This window comes from Mytilus trossulus, chromosome 1 (genome assembly GCF_036588685.1).
Source record: "Mytilus trossulus isolate FHL-02 chromosome 1, PNRI_Mtr1.1.1.hap1, whole genome shotgun sequence".
Lineage (NCBI taxonomy): Eukaryota > Metazoa > Mollusca > Bivalvia > Mytilida > Mytilidae > Mytilus > Mytilus trossulus.
Window position 1 is genome coordinate 90876939 of NC_086373.1, and position 19020 is coordinate 90895958.

The 19020-nt window shown below is 33.3% G+C and overlaps 1 long non-coding RNA gene across 1 annotated transcript; it reads right to left on the bottom strand.

Annotated features, from left to right (window-relative positions):
- Nucleotides 1–9047: 9047 nt before the first annotated feature.
- Nucleotides 9048–11742, bottom strand: LOC134690335 (uncharacterized). The gene is made up of 3 exons (XR_010101911.1): nt 11621–11742; nt 10513–10762; nt 9048–9375 (listed from the first exon to the last, which is right to left on the bottom strand). It is a non-coding gene; the product is annotated as an uncharacterized LOC134690335 (long non-coding RNA).
- Between the last annotated feature and the right edge of the window lie 7278 nt (nt 11743–19020).

Genomic DNA, 19020 nt, shown 5'->3' on the forward strand with positions numbered 1-19020 from the left:
GGACGTTTCGTCCCCGAGGGTATCACCAGCCCAGTAGTCAGCACTTCGGTGTTGACATGAATATCAATTATATGGTCATTTTTATAAATTTTCTGTTTACAAAACTTGGAATTTTTCGAATATCAAAGGATTTTCTTACACCCAGGAGTAGATTACCTTAGCCGTATTTGGCACAACTTTTTTGAATTTTGGGTCCTCAATGCTCTTCAACTTTGTATTTGTTTGGCTTTTTAATTGTTTTGATCTGAGCGTCACTGATGAGTCTTATGTAGATAACTATCATAACGAAACAATCGAAAAAAATATACAATCTTGAGAAGCATTAAACTGGCTACTTTTCTTGACTGACCAGTGTTTTCCGGTACAAGATGGTAGTTTTTTTTCTCTAGATATTATTTCCGCTTTTTTCCATCATTTCATAAATGAGTTGGAAAACGAGTGAACTTTCAACATCTTTATAACGTTAAATTAGTGTAAACATAAAAGAGTTCAAAAATAAATTGGAATTTTTACCTGTATTCAGCGAGTACCAATATCCGGTGTCGCTCCAAAACGCTACGTTGCATTATTATTTTCTACATGTTTCAGATGTGCGTCTTGAAATTTAAATTATTTTTTTACAGTCCAGTCAATACTGTTTATGTTGCAAAAGCGCGGAAATGATTGAAAACATTTTCTCAATTATCCAAATTTAAGGGGTTCATAATTGTTCTAGGTATGTTAACATGAGCTTTTGATTACCCTGTGTTTCCTTTAGTGTTTACAGTACATTACATAATACTTTAAGTATTTTCTTTGCTTTGGTGATTTGATTGATTGTACAGCATGTACAGTTTACTCTCATTCCAATACAAATAATCATTTGGTGTACCCTGCAATATAGTCCAACGGAAATAAAAGGTACCGTGCATATTGTATTTTTCTTTTAAATACCAACAACATTTTGATATTTAATTTGAAATAATCAAAATCATACGACATTAAGCAACAGTAGTTCACCGATATTCAAATTTCAGCAATTAAAGAGAGAAACAAATTAAGGTAACCAACAGTTAAAGAAGGAAATGACAATATATATTTATTGTCCCTCCTATACATTTCTAGGAATATGATTGGTTGCAAGCAACCCCGTGGAGATTGTGTATATTCCATATGGGGTTATTATGTTGCCTTATGGGGTTAGTAGGTAGGGCTTATATCAATATGAGTTAGTAGTGGTGTTTTGTCCCTTTATAAAAACATCACGGCGAAAAGGATTTCAACAGACAAAGAAATTGACGATAAATCATTGAAATAAATTTATAAAACACATTTAAAGCTAACAAGTTGTTATTGTTTGCATTTGTTTTTGCATAGACTAACAAAAGTACTAGGTTCTTAATACTAACTGTATAGAATACTTGATCTCTTTGATCGGCAACTAGTCTTAGTACCACATGTTAAGATAGTCGGTAAGATAAATTTACAAAACTTATAACTTTTCTAAAAGCTAAGAATTTTCTTAACCAAGGCATAGATTACCTTAGCCGTACCTGGCACAAATATTTGGATTTTTGGGTCCTCAATGCTCTCCAACTCTGTACTTGTTTGGCTTTATAACTATTTTGATCTGAGCGTCACTGATAATAAAATTGAGAATGGAAATGGGGAATGTGTCAAAGAGACAACAACCTGACCGTAGAAAAAAAAACAACAGCAGAAGGTCACCAACAGGTCTTCAATGTAGCGAGAAATTCCCGCACCCGGAGGCGTCCTTCAGCTGGCCTCTAAACAAATATATACTAGTTCAGTGATAATGAACGCCATACTAATTTCCAAATTGTACACAAGACACTTAAATAAAAATAATACAAGACTAAAAGGCCAGAGGCTCCTGACTCGGGACAGGTGCAAAAAAGCGGTGGGGTTAAACATGTTTGTGAGATCTCAACCCTCCCCCTATACCTCTAGCTAATGTAGAAAAGTAAACGCATAACAATACGCACATTAAAATTCAGTTCAAGAGAAGTCCGAGTCTGATGTCAGAAGATGTAACCAAAGAAAATAAACAAAATGACAATAATACATAAATAACAACAGACTTCAATTAAACTGACTGAAAGATTATGATTTCATCATATGAACATCAGGTACAACCCTTCCCGTTAGGGGTTTAGTATTATACCATCATAACATATAGGAGAAGAAAATAACCCGTGTCATGCCAACAACTGGTTTTTTTAATAAATGTGTTTAGTTCCGACGAAAAGACCCAATTAAGTGAATCAATATTAACGCCAACATATGCAATCTTTAATGACCTGACAACAGTATCGTAACTATATCCCTTCTTAATAAGTCTATTCAAAGGTTTTGTTAGTTTTTGATGTGAATACTGACACCTTTGTGCTTTATAAAGAATATTTCCATAAAAAAATGGATGTGAAATACCTGAACGTCTGCATGTTGAGCTATATTTACGAATGATGTCCTTATACCGATGATAAAATTTTGTAAATGTTTTGACTAGTTTGTAATATCGAAAACCCTGGTGTAATAATTTTTCAGTGATACATAAATTTCTCTCGGTAAAATCTAAAACATTGTTACATACACGAGCGAATCGTACAAGTTATATAGAGATATTTAAACACCGTAAGATGGTGACAAGGGAACGTCACCATCTAAAAATGGATAATTAACGATAGGAAATGAAAAATCATCTCTTTTATCATATATTTTAGTATTCAGCTTTCCGTTAGTGATATAGATATCAAGATCGAGGAAAGCGCAGTGGTCATTGTTAGTATTAGCTTTATTTAAAGTAAGTTCAACATGATAAATGTCTTTAATATACATACTGAAGTCGTCATTATTGAGAGCAAAAATATAATCCAAATATCTAAAAGTATTATTAAATTGATGTATCAGATGTTGTTTCGATGGGCCTTTGCTTATTTTTGTCATAAACTGTAACTCATCGCAATACAAAAACAGGTCTGCAATAAGTGGTGCAAAGTTAGTCCCAATTGAAATTCCGATAACCTGACGATATACGGAATCCCCAAAGCGAGCAAAAATGTTATATAGTATAAATTCAAGGGCATATATAGTATCAAAGCATGTCCAATTGACATAGGTTTTTTTGTGTATTGCTACTAAAAATTGACCTAAAAGAGTTTGAAAATATATATTTACATTCTGACTTTTTAAATGCCCATTTAATTAGGTGTGTGAATTTTTTTTAATGAGAATGTGAGGCAATGTGGTATATAGAGTAGAAAAATCAAAACTTTGAACAGATTCAAAATCACCAATATAAGCATGCAACTTATCAAGTACTTCCAACGAGTTCTTGACACTCCAAAAGTAATTAATTCCACTTTTTTCGAAGGCCTTATTTGAATAATTTATTATTAGGTTTTTATTTGTACCAAGTGTGCTGGTAAGAAGAATAGACAATTTAGTAGTGAAACAATGGCTTGAAGACGAAATAAATCTATATTTGTAAGGTGTTTTGTGTAGCTTCGGAGGCCAATACTAGTACATAGATAAGTCTTATGTACACAAAACGCGCGTCTGGCGTATTAAATTGTAATCTTGGTACCTTTGATAACGATTAGTAACATAGTGTGCTACTGAACTAATACGATATATATGGGATAAGCAAATGCCATATGGGGATTCGAGCATAGTTCTCCGACTCCATATGGAATTTACTGACCTCCTATATATCGTATTTTTAAAGTCACTAGCACACTATGTCACTACTAATATATCTGTTTGGAAATGTAATGATTGTTGATAAACACTGGAGACAGAGTAACGATTGTGAACGTTGCTGTGTATCAGCTATTAATTTTAATGAATTGGACTAAAGTTCTTGTTTATATTTTAAAAGACTTATGATTAAGCGAATTATGAAGTAAGGCGATTAACATGAATGTATTGCCTAACAAACTACCGTTACATACGTCTTTTCTTTAATAACCGTACAATTTTTTGCTAAATGCAAAACGTGTTATGTTTGTTTTTTATTTAATTTTATATCTTAGACATTTATTATGTTATTAAACGATTATTTATATTTATCTCAATTAACCACAAAGTCTGTAACTTTTATTTATATAGATCTTGGTTTACTAATTAATGTCTAGTTAAACATGTGACGTGTTATTTAGTAACATACCAAATTTAGAAATGTATTTACCTTGCATTCCCTTGGTTGATAATATAAAATATTTAATTTCAACAATAGGCATTATCTGCTGTTCAGTACTTCAGTGTCTTGATCATAATTATTGCTTTGATTGTGCAGGTAATATGGTCGGGAGATAAAAGGTATAAGAACAGAAATAAAGTCAAAGCTATCTGTTGTGTATGCATTTCTGGTGGACTTCCAATCACAAACATATATGCATTTCGCAAATGAACCATTTTTGGCTTAATAAACTGGTTCCGTTTTTTGTAAATGTTTGTTTGTCTTGAGATTGTAACATAGTGATGACTGCTGTAACCATATTTTGACTATTTTACCGATTATGTCTGATTTGTTCACGCATCGTTGTAAAAATAACGGAATTTGATGCGACTGTCATAAAAGTGAGAGGTTTAGCGCTATATATAAAACCAGGTTCAATCCACCATTTTCTACATTTGAAAATGCCTTTATCCTGATTTAGAGTAATTATTTATCGCAATTTGATTGGATGATACTGTCCTAATAAATTTCAGTACAATATTTTATCACGTCAATTGGAAGTATCTCCCTCATTTATCACGTCAATTAAAATTATCTCCCTTATACCATTGACCTTATAAAATAATAAAATTTTAGTTGCTTTTATATAGTCCTTATATTTTATTTTTTTCACAATTTCATATCAAATATCTATAATATACTTGATTGATATGGTCCTAAAATTGAATTTGAAAATCATAATATTTTTAAAATATAACAAAATCAGGTTAAACTCGCTACACAGTGTTCAATTGTCCTAATACGGAATTTATTGGGTCAATAAAATTCATATCGGGTTTTGCTTCGCCTCACTCGATATGAATTTTTAAAATGACCCGATAAATCTTCTTATCGGACCACAGATAATTTATCACGTTGTGATTGGTTAAACGCCGTCACGTGGTGACCCCCTATGAGACCGTATGAGGTTAGTAAGTTTCATATGGGGTTCGTGACGCGTTAATGGCGACGTCATCTATTAATGTTGTTGTGTTTTATTGTTTATTTTTCAACAAAACGCCGCAGAAAAAGTCCAGCGTCCGATAAATTCGTTATACTGTTAACTACTGACCCCCTACGGATCCATAGAGGGTGAATAAAATTCATAGGGGATTCGGCTTCCAGCCTCACCCACTATGGATTTTACTAACCCTCTATGGATCCGTATGTGGTCAGTAGCGAACCATATAACTTATAGTATTAGGACAATTGCACACTGTGTAACTAATAGTACCAAGTTAGGAATATGACAGTTGTTATCCATTCGATTGCTGTGTTTTATCCTTTGATTTTGTTTTTTGATTATGGACTTTCTGTTTTGAATTTTACTTGCAGTTCAGTATTTTTAATATTTTACTTTTTTCTGTCCATATTCTTAATTTAGATAACTTTTAAAGCGTTCTAACAATTGAATACCAAAAGCTTCGGATGCAACAGTAATATACCGCTGTTCAATACTAGTGCCTATAAATCGAAATCCATATCGGTTTGCAAACTAAAACCGAGGGAAACAATTCAACTATAACAGAAAAACAAGAGGACAATAGAAATACTGAAATGCAAGAAAAACGAACGCAAACATACACAGAAACGGACTACAAGATAACTGCCATATTCCTGACTTGGCACAGGACATTTTACGAAAAAATATGGTGAGTTGAACCTGGTTTTATAGCTAGCCAACATTTTCGCCTACATATGGCAATTTAAAAAAAATCTCGGCTAGAATGATATCATTACGTTAAAGGGATGCATTACAAATAAACGCAAGAACACTCAGGACAGGTATCTTGAGTCTCCCCACCTCCCCCTCCCACACACACACTCACACACGAGCTATCCAAGAGATTTTTAAATGTTCCGTATTTATATTTCTCGTTCAATATATAAGATCAGATGAAGATTCATTAACTATTTTTCAAACATTTTATTGACTTTCAACAATTTGTATTCTATTGTATAATTTACCTATATCTTATAAAAAAAACTTCTGTAACTTTAAGGAAATAGACAAGAAAAATGACTAACGCTGTCAAATTGATACATGATAATTTCAGTATTTGATTGACGTCTTTACATAAATACCTTTTCAGTACAAATAAGTAAATTTTGTTTTTGTCAATGGCTATGACCCATATACGTCTTTTTAAATCTTCGATCCATATTCATTCATTATTTCTTACTATTCTTACAAATATAAACTTGGCACTGCTAGAGTTTTGGATTATTTCTCTATAAGGAAACATGACTTATTAAAAAAATAAGCCTTATTTACAATAAACCAATGGGCGGAGTAACTCCCAAGTACAGTTAGGTAAAAGAAATAGGACTATAAGAGGTAAATCATGGAGAGGATATTGACATTTCGAATGTTCCGATATAGCCGGTAAGTTGCTTTTTTTCACTCATGCATATTTGTAAATTATATATTTTTTAGAACTTTCCTCTTTTTTGTTTCACTAACTATGCCATAGTCTTAAAGATGACGAAAGAGTCCTGATGACATAAGTCACGTATTTTCAGCAATTCGTAAATTAAACATAAGGTATGATTTCCGTGCAGACAACGTGTGTTTCTGAAGTAACCTTCATCCGCTCACTAAAAAATAACCTTTAAAAAACCGCTAGACAGCAAACCGTTTAAAACAGTACAAATAAAACATCAGACCTGCCTGAATAGAATATGAATTATCAAAAGCACAATTAAACATGTATATACATACATATATAAATTTATATTAATGAACTGAAATTTACAGACAATTATCACACATATATTAATCCTTGAGGTCATGCTTAAATAAAAGAGTGAAAGGTAAACATACAACGCAATATTTTAATAAATTTTCGCCAAGGCAAACTTTTCATTACCTTAACACCTGTTGTCTAACCTGTCTAGATACCATCGCATAGTTAATATATGAGTGGCCTTAAAACCGATTAAAATATTACTTTTTTTTCAGAACAACACAAAATGAATAATTCATTTATAGTTCCATGGAAATTAGTGTTGGTGCTATTGATCATGTGTGGTGGAAGTTTTTCTTGCAAACGAAAATTTATCAGAGAAGTCATAGAAAGAGAAAATTGTCTCAAAAATACAGTTCTGAACTTTATTTGCATCGGAAGTTGTCATCAAAGAGAAAGTGAGCAATCTCAATGCAGTATCACAATTATAAGACAGAAAACAGTGCGTCTGTGGTGTACCAATGTACATGGGAGCATTGTTAGAAAAAATGTAACTATACCTATTCCAGCATCGTGCTCATGCACACAAAGGTCTTTGGATTATGTATACATGCCATTAGTGAGATAACAATGATATTCAAATTGTGACAATATAAATCATATTCCCTTGTGCCAAATACAAAGAATACTAGGAGCGTTGCAATATTCATTTATTTATTTATTTGACATCAAAACAATCACCATTTTCAATTCATTTATTCATATTATGTGACAAATACATTATTCATAAGAAGTAGCATATCAAAACAGTGGTCTACAATCAAATTAAACTCGGAGATACCATACCGTTACAGAAATGACAAATATTACAGTCATTTGAAAAATCAGTCAGATTTTTTCTAACAGGCAAAATGGGCTGTACTGTTGTGAAGTTGTAAAAAAGTTGAATGAGTCAGGACTATTTGAAATCAGTTATTGTTGTTTTATAAATTTTTATTATGCATTGAATTAAAGTTACTTTTATAATTTTCGATTTACTTTATTTTAAAACAAATACGCCAGTGAAACCTGCTGTAATCATTCGTCGATAATTTGCGTCCTTGTCAGATGTCATCTAGCTACTCTTCAATTTCCCATGATCTCTTCTGAAGATGTATTGTTGCTTGCTTGCTGCTAACACTGGGATGAGGGTTAATTCTTGATTCTGACTGATCAATTTTGACAAAGTCGAATTTATTCAAATCTTTAAACAGAATTTCCAACAAAAACATCAAAACGGTTTGTTCATGACCTGCTCTTGGAAGTACTTTCCTGCAGTCTACTTTGTTGTTACTGGTTTGGTCTCTTTGCATATTTTGTATCATTGTTATTGCCTTTAATTTATACTTTGCATATTTTATATCATTGTTATTGCCTTTAATTTATACTATTTCCGCGGTTACGCCAGATAGTTCGTGGAATATACCATTGTTATTGCCTTTAATTTATACTATCTCCGCGGTTACACCAGCCTGTTCGTGGAATATACCATTGTTATTGCCTTTAATTTATTTTATATCCCCTGTTACGCCGGTGGATGTCCTCGAGGAGTATACCAGTGTTATTGCCTTTAATTTATTTTATATCCCCTGTTACGCCGGTGGATGTCCTCGAGGAGTACACCATTGTTATTGTCTTTTAATTATGTTATCTCCCCGGTTACGCCGGTAGATATCCTCGTGGAGTATACCATTGTAATTGTCTTTTATTTAAGTTATACCCCTGGGTACGCCTGTGGTGGTCCTCGTGGCCTATACCATTGTTATTGTCTCTGATTTATGTTATCTCCCCGGTTACGACGGTTACTGTCATGGAGTATACCATTGTAGTTGCCATTTATTTATGTTATCTCCCTGGGTACGCCGGGAGTTGTCCTGGAGTACACCATTGCTATTGTCTTAAATTTATGTTATCTCCCCAGTTACGTCAGTGGTTGTCGTCGTGGAGTATATCATTGTTATTGTCTTTTATGAATGTTATCTCCCTGGGTACGCCGGTGGTTGTCGTGGAGTATACTATTGCTCAGTAATGCCTTTAACTTATGTTATCTTCACGGTTACGAAGATGGCTGTCCTTGAGTACACCATTGTTATTGTCTTAAATTATGTTATCTCTTCTTTTACGGCGGTTGTTGTCCTCGTGAAGTATACCATTGTTATTGTCTTTTATTTATGTTATCATCCTGGGTACGCTGGTGGTGGTCCTGGAGTAAACCACTGTTATTGCCCTCAATTTATGTTATTCCCCGAGTACGCCGGTGGTGGTTCTCGTGGACAATACTTTCATTATTGCCTTTAAATTATGTTATCTCCCCGTGTAAGCCGGTGGTTTTCCTCGTGGAACATACTATTGTTATTGCCTTTAATTTGTGTTATCTTCCCGGGTACGCCGGTGGTGGTCCTCGTGGGGGATACCTTGTTTGGTGTATTCCTGAAATCATAAATGAATATTCAACGCTTTCGGAAGATACATCGGGTTTTTGTCACACCTGCTCAAACAGTACTGAACTTTTAATTAACTTTTTAAAGGAAGGTTTAGAGTCAAAAACATGTATTAGGAATGCCAATAATATATTTATTAATGAAATTATATAATCAGTGGGTTACATGGTGAATAAATAATTGTTCATTGGTCTAGGATCACTTTCCACCTAGAAAATTTTAGCCCTTCAATTTCGTTTAATTTTCGAACTTTCACACTAGTATTAAATGATTTGTTAAATCTGATTACTTGATTTGATTTAATTAATCGTTGTAACAGGTAACTCAAATAAATTAAGTTGTAATATTCCGCCGATCTACGATTACTTCAAGTGCAAGAGATTAAATACGAGGAGGGACTGAATTATTCGGGTTATGTTAGCGGTGGAATACAACTAGACGGGTCATACTGTTGGGAACTAAAAGACCAACAGCTGTGCAATTAAATGATTGGAGCAATTGATATGTAAATCATTTATTTTGGAATTAAAAAAAAATATTGTCATAAATGAAAATAAGACTTATATACATTTTGCTAGTACTTTTGTAAATTAACCTGCATGAAGAATGCATGCTCAAGACTTTGGAAAAATATAAGGAACAATATGATTAAATGGGACATAAAAAAAATAACAATCAAGTCCATCTTACTAAAAACTACCTCGGCCTGAGAGAATCTTGGTTTTAATCAATTAATTAAAGAATTTGAGGGATTTTAACAAGCCATTACTCTATTAGAAACAAGTTTTATACTTTTGAAAAGCGTCATATATAACAATATTTCGCCAAACACAAAGTGTGAATATTATATTAGTCAATTTCAACACATCAATGACTTCACAGTAGCATCCATTTTTGTGTTCCAAAGTCCTGATTAATGGTAATACTATCACCTAAACATATATTAATTGAATTAAAATACATCCGAAAGGACTGAAGATTGTGGTGATTTTTGCAATTTCAAAAGCCAAATAATGGTTTCCATTATGTACCCTTCTTTCAAATTAAAAGATCATATTTATACCATTTTATAATGTGTATTGAATTGTTGCAATGATTCGTTAATTGTTTATCATACAATACTCACTGATAAAGATATCGTTTGCTGGTTGTATATTTATATGTCTGATTCTGTTACGGCGTTCCTCAGATTGCAAACAGAAACAAATAATCATGAATAATACTATGAGTATACATATTATCCCTCCTATCACCCCTCCAACAATCAATTCTTCCATGCTTCCAAAACGTCCAGCTATAGTACAACACCCGATGTATCGACAATATTATTCCACTCCAGACGAGTAGAGATAGTATTATTCACTTCATAAACAGTTCTGAAATAATGTACGATAGCTAAGTACTTTTTAAATACGTTGTAAAACAATTTTTCAGTTCGTCGTCCAGATTTAATCCCTGTTTTACTTTACATTTGGAGCAAAAATTGTTAGATTCACGAACTTGAAAATCACGAATAACCCCAACTCATACATTCTAAGTGCCATTTTGGTACTCTTGTCTACTCTATGGTCGGGTTGTTGTCGCTATGACACATTTCCCATTCCTTTCTCAATTTAATCTTTCAAAATAACTACTTAAATTTCAACGGGAAATCTTACATGCTAATATCTGGTACAGCCATGGGAACAAAAGTTGCCCCATTTTTTGGAAACTCATATGTACGAACGACCTAAATAACAGTTCGGTTTCAAATTCCACAAATACATTTTAGATCATTTGTAACGTTACTTAGATGGCTGTTTTATATTGTTTATTTCTTGTATTTTGTTTAGTATTGTTTATTTCTTGTATTTTGTTTAGTATTGTTTATTTCTTGTATTTTGTTTAGTATCGTTTATTTTTTGTATTGTGTTTAGTATTGTTTAATTCTTGTGTTTAGTTTAATGAAATAATGCACAACATTTTGAAAACAGACCGGGTGTGTGAAATTGTTACAAAAAACACGAATGTTCCACAAGGTTTTCCTTTTTCAAAGAAAAAATATATATTACTCCCGCCAATCTAAATAGCTCCATTAAACTCACAATGAAAAAAAGTGGGAGGCAACAACAAGAAAAAATAGCTTATTCACGAACAGTGTGTTTTGTTATCAATATACACAAATTTATACCGAAATATGTAGCTGCGATCTTTAATTTCCAATTTGTTTTGATAATATAAAAATCTGAGCATACCTTTATTTGTGTTGAATTGCCAATATAAGAGCAACGAGAACCGTGTGCTTCCTACTTCTAAAATAAATGTATTCATATTTGTAAACTTGTTATGTGCCGAACAAACATACACTAAAACTTTATTCAATTGAAAGCATAGTTAATTTGTAAATAAAAGGACAATAATTTTAGTATTTATAAGATTAAAAAGATTAAAACCTGTAACATTATTACATGTTACATGATTAACTATAGGTAACAAAACTTTAATTACAAAAAAAAACATTTTACACTGACAACATTTAAAGCCCTTTTAGAACAAGTGATATCATGTAATCGAAATGTGGAAAATCTTCAAGATATAATTGAAAATGGAAATTGGGAATGATTCAAAGAGGCAACAACCCGACCAATAAGCAGAAAACAGCCGAAGGCCACCAATGAGTCTTCATGGCGAGAAAATCCTACACCCAGGGGCGTGCTTCAGCTGGCCTCTAAATACTCAATACTGTTTTGAAACACATTTATTTCCGAATAGTGATCATTACCAAACAATAAAGAAATGCATTCGAACTTGAGTTTTTGATAGTAAAGATGCTTACAATGCAATTTGCCGAATGTAATCAATTGCATTTAAAGCTAAAAAGTTATTTTTTTGCGAAACTACATTACTTATGGAATTCTTGTACGTGCATTGAAAGTAAAGCTTAAATACACCAACCAGAACAAATTGCATTGGTCATATACACTTAGATCTAACATAATGAAACTCTTTTAATTGATTACGTTGGTTTTTTTAAACTTTTTTTTTTACAGAAAGTTGAATAAAAGTATGAAATTAGTTTGTATCAGCAATTGCTCCAGCACCTCTTGATGAATTTGGTTAACATCTACAGAATTTCCCACTCATTATGACACGGACTTTGTCAAACCTGCACATTATCGAACACACACCTCTCTTAGTAAACCCCTAAAAAGAATCCAATGACGCATTTTCATTATCTTACCTGTATAATGCAATCTTAGCCTTTTTAGCTCACCTGACCCGAAGGGCCAAGTGAGCTTATGCCATCACTTGGCGTCCGTCGTCGTCCGTCGTCCGTCGTCTGTCGTCTGTCGTCGTCGTCTGTCGTCGTAAACTATTTCAAGAATCTTCTCCTCTGAAACTACTAAGCCAAATACTTCCAAACGTTAACTGAATGTTCCTTATGGTATCTAGTTTATAAATTGTATCCGAAGTTTTGATCTATCAACAAACATGGTCGCCATTGCTAAAAATAGAACATATGGATCAAATGCAGTTTTTGGCTTATATCTCAAAAACGAAAGCATTTAGAGCAAATCTGACATCGGGTAAAAATGTTCATTAGGTTAAGATCTATCAGCCCTGATTCAGATGAATCAAACAACCCATTGTTGGGTTGCTTCCACTTAATTGGTAATTTTAAGGAAATTTTGCATTTTTTGTCATTATCTTGAATATTATTATAGATAAAGATAAACTGTAAACAGCAAAAATGATCAGCAAAGTAAGATCTACAAATAAGTTAATATGACAAAAATTGTCAATTGACCCCTTAAGGGGTTATTGTCCTTTAATGACCATTTATCACAATTTGTTCATCATATTTGCTAAATTTAAAAAATCTTCTCCTCTGAAACTACTCAACTAAATTCAACCAAATTTCAACTGAATGATCAGTAGGGTGTATAAAATAAAGCTTGTGTTTTGTTTCTATTTCGTCAAAAAACATGGCCGTCATGACTAAAAATAGAACACAGGGTAAAATGCAGTTTTTGGCTTATATCTCAAAAACTCCAGCATTTAGAGCAAATAAGACAAGAAGTTAAAGTATTTATTAGGTCAAGGTCTACCTGTCCTGAAATTTTTAGCCGAATTGGGTAACTGGTTTTTCAGGTATAATGCCACTGAATTGGTGATTTTTAAGAAATTTTGCAGTTTTTGGTTATTATCTTGAATATCATTATAGATACAGATAAACTGTTCATAGCAAAAATGTTAAGCAAAGTAATTTCTACAAATAAGTCAATTTGACCAAAATTGTCAATTGACCCCTTAAGGAGTTGTTGCCCTTTAAAGACTTTTTTCACAATTTGTTCATCATGTTGACTTACTTTAAAAAATCTTCTCCTTTGAAACTGCTGTATCAATTTCAGCCAAACTTAGGCTAAATGAGTTTCAGAGTATCTAGTATAAATTATATATTTTATTTCCTTGTATGTCAAGAAACATAGCTCATATGGCTAAAATAGAACATAGGAGAAAATGATTTTTTTTTGCTTTTGAAGAAAATAGGACGATTCAAAGAACATTTAAATAAATTGAAAAGCCAAAATAATCATTGATGAGAGATTTAACCAAAAAAAATTAAGGTGAGCGATTCAGGCTCTTAAGAGCCTTTTGTTTCTTTATGGAGGCTCGCGAGTATCAGATTTTCAGAAAAAAAATAAAAAAATATTTTTCATTACAAATTTTATTAATTATCTTCAGTAATTGTTACTTTATCACATGGTTAAAAAATCATTCCAAAAAATCTATTCGTGTTGGCCCCAGGTGACTTTTTAAGATATCATTGAAAAAACTCCAAATTATATCCCTTTGGTGCAAAATTTCCATTTTTTTGGCATTAAAATTGAAATATCTATTTTAACTTATCGGTGACCTATATTTTTTAATGTTGTCTTCGAATAAGCTGTACATAAACTAAATAATTGTAAAATTCAAGCGATTTCTGTAATTTAGTTCTTTTTTTATTTCGATATTATCGCTTTTTCTCCTATTAGTTTAACAGAAAAAAAGGACATCAACAAAAATGTATGCTTCTTTCGAAGGCATATTGTGAGGTGTAAATGAACGGTGATCCCATTTTTTTAAATATTTTTTCTATTTAGTATGAGATAAAGTTCATTTATAGAAAAATGAAGCGACATCTTATATTAAATAAAAACAAATGATTTAAACCCGCGAGCCCCCTTAAACTATGTCCGTTGTAGGTGTTTTTAGTGATACTTTTTTGCGTGAAAAGAAAAACGATCAGTAGAATGTACAACTTTAAGCCATCCTGTAGCAATTGTGAAGTTGACACTGAATATCTATCTATAAGGTACTTACCGATGAATTGTTTCGGAATAAGGATGTGATGTCCTTTGACTTAACCTATGATTATTATTTTCCTCACACATCGATGACGTTTTATAAAGTCTGAGTAGAAGTAGCAGCTCTCGCATATAGAGAATGAGTTAAGAAATAGATAATCCGTGCACTGGTGAACTTGGTGCATTGCTGTTAAAAGATGTGCAAATTTTACGATTTCAAATAGGAGTTGTCGCGTTTGTCAGACACTATCGAAAATATAAAAGCCCGGTTAACTGTAAATTTGCTCATTTCGAGTTGTTTATATATTAAAGAAGAAGTGGTATGATTGCCAATGACAACTCTCAACAAGAGCCCAAATGACACAGAAATTAACAACTATAGGTCACCGTACGACCTTCAACCATAAGAAAAGTCCATACCGCATAGTTAGTTATAAAAGGCCATGCAATGACAAATGTAGAACAATTCAAAATGACAAATTGTTTGTTATTATTAGCTTAAGTCTAAGATGTTCAAATATTTATTTATTGTTTCAGCTTATCTTATTCCCTGACAAATCAATTTTAACGCTATAAGACAGAATCCTTTCCATAGTTCAAATGATCCAATTCCAAATTCTAAATATTCTCATTCAAAAAAGATAAATAGACTTATTGAATAGGAATATAGTTACGATACTGTTGTCAGGTCGTTAAAGATTGCATATTTTGGCGTTAAAATTGATTCACTTATAGAGTCTTTGTCTCGGAACTAAACACATTTATTTAAAAAAAAAAACAGTTGCTGACATGCCACGGATTGTGTTCTTCTCATGTATGTTATGATGGTATAATACTAAACCCCTCACGGGAAGGTTTGTGCCTGATATTCATATGATGAAGACATTATCTTTCAATCAGTTTAATTGAAGTCTGGAGCTGGCATGTCAGTTTACTGCTTGTAATCTGATGTTATTTATGTATCATTGTCATTTTGTTTATTTTATTTTGTTACTTCTTCTGACATCAGACTCGAACTCCTCTTGAACTGAATTTTAATATGCGTATTGTTATGCGTTTACTTTTCAGCATTAGCTAGAGATATAGGGGGAGGGTTGAAATCTCATAAATATGTTTAACCCCGCCGCAATTTTGCGCCTGTCCCAAGTCAGGAGCCTCGAGATCTGGCCTTTGTAAGTCTTGTACTATTTTTAATCGTAGCTTCTTGTTTACAACTTGGAGTTAAGTATGGCGTTCATTATCACTGAACTAGTATATATATTTGTTCAGGGGCCAGCTGAAGGACGCCTCTGGGTGCGGGAATTTCTCGCTGCATTGAAGACCTGTTGGTGACCTTCTGCTGTTGTCTGCTCTATTGTCAGCTTGTTGTCTCTTTGACACATTCCCCATTTCCATTCTCAATTTCATTTCGAATATATAGAGAATAGTATTCTTGACCATACACGTCAATCAGATTAAGAGTATTAAAAAAATGAAAAAAGATTTACTAGTAATAGAGTTCATAAAGTGCAGCCAATATTTCGAGAACGTTCCACTTTTCCACTCTTCGCCACTGTTCGTCATACTTAATAGAAGGAATATTTTTGTTTTTCTCATTTCATATAGCATATTCTTCAAGAATAAGTACTGAAAACACATTTATCTGGTATAAAGGATATCACAGTGAAATAGATATTCTACGCGTGGGCTCCCCTTATTATAGTTGACTTGATTTTGTACTCATGTATAGCAAATTTCAAACAGTAATTAGAAAGTAAGCAAATAGTTTACTCTAATGTCACGATCAAATATACATCATCATATACTATATAAAAATCTTTAAGACAATATTGGTAGATCCCTGTTTTAAGGCATATGAGACACTTTCATCCTTTAAAAAAACCCATATAATATGCTATAATGCATAATATTTGAAAGATAAACTTTTCATACAATATTAAAAATTCTAAAAACTCTTCAAGTTCATTTATACAATCAGTAAAAATAAAAAATTGGCCAATAAAACTTGAGCATCATCACAGTTCATAATAAAATCAGATTGATAGTTTAGTCTTAGATGCATGATTTTTTTATAAGTTGTTAGTGGTTTTGAATTAGCTGTCAGATAACTGCGAGTTCTCTCAGATCTGTTCATTGTGTCTTTTTGTGTCGGGATGTATAAGTACCCGGCCACGTCCTCTTGTAATTTGTCCATCTGATGAGTTAAGCCTTTTTCAACTGATTATTGTTCGTTCTTATGTTGTACTGTTATACCACTGTACCAGGTTAGGGGAGGGTTGGGATCCCGCTAACATGTTTAACCGCGCCACATTATTTATGTATGTGTCTGTCCCAAGTCAGGAGCCTGTAATTCAGTGGCTGTTTATGTGTTACATATTTGTTTTTTGTTCATTTTTTTTGCATAAATAAGACCGTTAGTTTTCTCGTTTGAATTGTTTTGCGTTGTCTTATCGGGGACTTTTATAGCTGACTATGCGGTATGGGCTTTGCTCATTGTTGAAGACCGTACGGTGACCTATAGTTGTTAATATCTGTGTCATTTTGGTCTCTTGTGGACAGTTGTATCATTGACAATCATACACCATCTTCTTTTATATATATATGCTACATATCTATTATATATCTTTTTTTTATTTAATTGCTGATCAACAATTTACAACTAGCATCAGTTCTATAACAAACACGATGGCTTCAGTTTTCATATTGTCCAACCTACATTTTTAAGTAGTAAAGCCCAAGTCCCACTAGACCACGATCGCACCACGTCGCAGTATGAGCGGCATAAAAATGTAAATTTCCATTGCTTGCAAGATGCTTCTACGTCCTCATTACGCTTCTACAACGAACGCGCTACGATTATAAGACGTTCTCACCGCGCTTATTCTGCGACCTCACTACGCTTATCAAGATCTTTCTATGCTCATCACGTTATCACTACGACCATACCACGCGTTATCCGATTGCAACACGATCTTACCACGTTTCTACTGCGCTTTTAGCACGTTCTTACCACGATTATACTACGTTCATACTTCGTTCTCAGCAAAAACGTAAACATCGTGTTCCATATCAATACAGTTCCATTCTTTCTATTTCTGATTAATACGTAGATTTCTCTGAAACAATACAGTCATGCCACCAAAATCTACTAAAACACGTGGGCGTGGAAGTAGGGGTTGATGTAAAGGCAAAGGGAGTTCTGATAATAACGAATCCTGATCCAGCAGAGATGACGGACCGACCAATGCAACATAGATTACAACCTATTGCTGGTTCATCAAGCTCAAACGACGACATCTAGTGAACGATAGCAGAGATGACACACATGTGCCAATACTAGTAGATAAAGGAAGATGTGGTATGAGTCAATGAGACAACTCTCCATCCAAGTAACAATTTATAAAAGTAAACCATTCTAGGTCAAGGTACGGCCTTCAACACGGAACATTGGCTCACCTATAAAGGGCCCCAAAAAACTAGTGTAAAACCATGCAAACAGGAAACCCAACGGTCTAATCTATATATAAACGAGAAGCATGGTTGGGAAAATGGACAAGAAGTCCTTATTACAAACAGACAAACAAAAACCTATGGAGATTTCATATATTTTATGTTAAAAAAGGCAATAAGAATGAAAGTCGTAGTATGAACGTAGTGAGGTCGTAAGAAGAGCGTGATGAGGACGGCAAGGGCGTGCTAGAATCGTATTGTGATCTTGAACAGCGTGGTGTAAACGTGGTATGGTCGTAGTGGAAGCGTAGTTGGGTCGCGTTGAGAACGTGATGGTCGTAGTGAGGTCGTAATAACGTCGCTGTGAGTTCGTAGCGCAGTCTCTCCGAATAGAACCACGCTTTTGCTACGCTCTCGCTCTCTTCTATAAACTTATCAACAAGCAACGTGGAAAACTATCTAGACGTATAGATGAGCTGAATGTAGGTGACAACATTTATAACACTCCAGAGCAAATAATGGAGGGGTGGAAAATACATTTTGGTCAACTAGCAGAAAACACTCTTGATGAAAATTTTGATTCCAATTATCTAAAGAATACTGAAAATGAATATAAAAACATCATTGAACTCTGCAGTGAGCAATTTATTCATGTTAATGTAACACAGGAAGAAATTTTAAAAGCTATAAACAGTCTGAACCGAAACAAGGCAGCAGATTTCTATGGCATTACAGCTGAGAATATTATCCACGGCGGTGCCAACCTTTTAACATACTTACAAGCTTTAATCAACAAATCATTTGAAAAACATTTTATTCCTGATTCACTCAAAATTGGAACCCTCTTTCCGGTA